Source organism: Triticum urartu, chromosome 4 (genome assembly GCF_003073215.2).
Source record: "Triticum urartu cultivar G1812 chromosome 4, Tu2.1, whole genome shotgun sequence".
NCBI classification, from domain to species: Eukaryota; Viridiplantae; Streptophyta; class Magnoliopsida; order Poales; family Poaceae; genus Triticum; species Triticum urartu.
The window spans coordinates 480,167,200-480,171,119 of NC_053025.1; the positions used below are offsets into that span (position 1 = coordinate 480,167,200).

General features: G+C 51.8%; 1 long non-coding RNA gene across 1 annotated transcript; it reads left to right on the top strand.

Moving 5' to 3' along the window:
* Positions 1 to 671: 671 nt before the first annotated feature.
* Positions 672 to 3,219, top strand: LOC125552147. Its single transcript, XR_007303443.1, has 2 exons — positions 672 to 1,814; positions 1,909 to 3,219. It is a non-coding gene; the product is annotated as an uncharacterized LOC125552147 (long non-coding RNA).
* The last annotated feature ends 701 nt before the right edge of the window (positions 3,220 to 3,920 follow it).

Here is a 3,920-nt window from a genome sequence, read left to right on the forward strand (position 1 = left end):
TCATACTGGCGACTTATAGTCAAAAACCAGGCCGGGTTAATGAACACCGGTTAATGTCATATATGACTCAAAAGGCATTATAAGCCTTATTGGTTTTCAACTATATATTACTATGTCAGAAAAGAAAAAAAATCTCAAAAAGACGTTCAAAGCAACAAACAACAGAAAATCCAAGGCTTTCATGGGCCGCCAAGCCAAAATATCTTCTTCAATGAAACTAGCATTAGCCACTGGAAGGTACGCGCTTTCCGTGAGCCGGCACTCACATTACCCAATCGACATTTTAACCCAGATAAATTCAGTTCTTATTTAAAGATAGACTTATCAGGAGTACGCAGGGTCAGAGTAGCATCGTGCATCATAGGCTAATTTATCCAAGTTTCAAGAAGGCGGCTGTATCAGCATGAGCTTCTCCTTGCTTTCCGTAAACCGTGCCCTCACATGACAAACCGACGTTTTAACCTTAACGAGTTCAGGGTCTTGTTTAAAAGATTGACTGTTAAGAGTTTGTCGGGTCAATCAGGATTACCTGATGGAGAAGCATCTGGCATACAGGCAGGATAACCCGGGATTTTAGGTGAATACACGTGGCTTCCAAGCCTGGCTTTTATAGCCTATTACAAGGTTATAAACTCTTTGTTCTTTATAACAAAAGAGCCCCCAAGCAATATTTGAGTTGTGCTCAAGGGGTACCTATGTTTGAGTTGTGCTTTTGCAACAGACTCTCTTTGGTCCCTTTTAACCTGGGTAGCAAGCCCCCAAGTGTTTTGTAAGCATGGCGTATAAGCTGGATGAAAGGGTAATCAGGAAGCCCCCATGTAACCTAATAAGATAAGCCAATAAGGCGGGATACCCATGTTTGAACTGCGCATCATGGCAGCAAGTTCTCTTTGGCAACCTTTAATTTTCTGAGAACTCGAACTTGCGAGAGATGAATTTCTTTTTCGACCGGAGTTTTAACCCGGATATTGAGAGCTTCAGTGCTTTGTGGGAGAGAGATGTCTCTTGAGCTGTATTTTAAATCAGAATCTTCATTTTGAGCCGGCAATTTTCTGACGGCCTTTAAATTTTCACCAAGATGGCGGTAGCCTCCGGAACCGGGTTATCTTCCATCCAATGATCCAGAGTCTTGAATCTCACAATGTTTACTAAGTCATGTCATCGTAGCCCCCGAGTCTTAAGACTACTCAAGGAGTTGGCTTGAGACTCTCCATACTTGACCATGATATAACCAGTAGATTGCTGAAATATGTTGAGTCCCGGTGGGTTATAATTGACCCTGTCCATTGACCCGTTCGGTGTAGCCAAGGACCATAGTTTGATGGTCTCCTTTGTAATTATGAATTCTGCATAAGAATTTGCACAAACAAGAGTAATTTTTCTCAGAGAAAATAAGAATGGATAGAAACTTGACAGGGTGGATTTCACCTGATATGTTTTATCAAGAAATGATGATAGAGGTGGCGGCTTAAATCGCGACACCTGGCGGCTCAAAAGAGATCCTCCGGGTCATGTTGACCTTTTTTTAAATATGTAAAGTCGGAACAAGGGAGAGCCGAACGGACCATCCTCGACACAACGGGTCAAGCACAACGCAGCGGGTCAAGCGCGGGGCGGCTCAGATGCAGGGTGGCTTGGAGACCAGCCAACGGCGACTTGTGGCGTAGCGGCGGTGACTTGTGACAGAAGAGCGAGGCTGGCGGCGGCTCGGCAAGACCACAGAAGCTGTGGCCTGCGGCTACGGGGACCCCTGGCAAGGCAAGATTCGGTGGCGACGGCATGCTAGCAAGGCACGATGAATCCGCGAGCGACTTGTAAGTGACGGGGCTCAAGGCCTCGGTGATGCATGACTCGCTGCTGTAGAATTTTAACAGTGGAAATTTGACGCGGAGGCAGTGGCTATGGCAGGGGTGATTGCAACACGGCAAGTTCATGGAGTAAAGGGAGGCTCACTCTCAATGTAGATGGAGTGGCGGCTCAAGGGAGCGGCTCAATGGGCTCCGGCGGGTCAATGACCGAGGCGAGTCACGTCTCAAGCAGCTTAGCTTAAGGCGATGGCAGCTTTGCGCGACGGGCGGCTCACGGCGAGACCTGCAGCGGAAACGGCGGAGACGAGTCCTCGACCGCAGAAACAGGGTGCTACAGCGACAAATCCGGTTCTACCCGGTGCGGGCGTCAGAGGTCAACCGCTGGACTACGGCGAGGCGGCTCATGGCAGAAATAGCAGGGCCGGCCGGCTACAAGTGGCCCGAGGCGGTGGGTTGGCGAAAACCGGTGGAGGCGAGTCAAGCGGCCGACTTGAAGCTGAAGCAGCGGGACTTCGGCGAGTTGAAGCGGTGCCGCAACGGCGGCAACAACTTGGTGGCTCAATACAACGGAGCGGCGAAGGCAACTCGGCGAGGCAAAGCAAGTCCGACTTGGAAGCGAGGCGAGCCCGCCCACTACCCGGACCCGGACCCATGGTCATCTTGTGCGGAAGGAGCCGTCGACGTCGACTTGGCCAGTGGAAAAAAAAGCACGGCCAAAGCGGCTCAGAGCCGGAGCTGGGGCGATTTGGTGCGTCAGTACGGCGGCTCAGAACCAACATGAAGCAGAGAAGGCGCAAGACAGCACCAGCGACAGCGGTGAATGGCTACGGTGGTCGCTACAGAAGTGGCGGACATTATTCCTGAACCATGGCTGTATCCAATTCCGGATCATGGTCGTGGCGCCTCGAGGCCGGGGCGCCGGAGATGACCCAGCCGAGGCACCGGTTTAATCCGCGGCGGCTCACCGCGATGGTGGCAACGACCGGGTCACACAGAGGTGGTAGCAACCCGCGGCGCGGCCCGAGATGCAGCAGAGGAGGAGGCCAGCATGATGGCGGCGATGGCTCAAGCACGAGGCCTGGGCGGCTTGGCGCGAGTGGTTCGACGGGCCGGCGCTGTGAGGCATCCGGTGAGCCGACAGAGTTGCGGCAGAGGAGACGAGGCGACAACAGTGACTTGGCGGGTCGAGTGGCCGGTTCGAGGCGGCGGCGAGGCGAGCCATCTTGCCGCCGACGAGGTGGAAGTGGCCGCGCGGTGGCTGGCGGTTGACGAGGCACCGGCGGGTCAAGGCTGCGCTAAGGGCACAACAGCCCGGGTCGCGCTCGGAGCTGTGGTGATGGATCTGACCGAAGGCGAGGTCGAGACTTGATAAGGCAGCTGGCTTTTCTTTATATATATTTTTTTCAAGATCCGGTTGACTCTCCGCTTCAGGGGAGGAAAGTGGCCACTTCTAAATTTTTGCTTAAACTATGAACCGCCGTATCTGCCAATTGCGATTGGAAACAACTCTTCAGACTTGATTTTGGCCTGTCTTGGGATTGGACACATTTATCTCAGCGAGTCTCTGTTGATTCTAAAGAAAACGCACGGGCCAGGAATGATGGCAATGTTAAGTCCCCGGGCCGTACGAAAATAACCTCTTCATGATCTGTTTAACTAAACACACGCGGACGTTGTCCCGCCGTCTCATGGCGTTCCTTGATTAAAAACCAGTGGGTTTCACCGACGCACAACTGCTTAAAATTTTGATCTAGGATTCGATTGAATTGCTTGTCGAGTAACCCTAATCTCTCGAATTCTTCTTTATCCATTTGATCGCGAGCTTCTCGATCCTTGAAAGATCCCTCCAAGAACTCAACACCACCGTGCATAGGCCCTACGGTGGGCGCCAACTATCGTTGAATTGTCACGGCAGATGTCCTAGTGTGAGGACTTAGTCGTGAGGCCAACACATCTATGTGGTAGCTTGAGAGGGGTTGATCCGAATCGAGAGACGCAACACGCAAGACAATGATTTAGACAGCTTCAGGCCCCGGGAAACATCATCCAGTAACAACCCTACATGTTGTTTGTGGCTAGATCTCATTATCATCATGAGGGAGTCGCCGTATC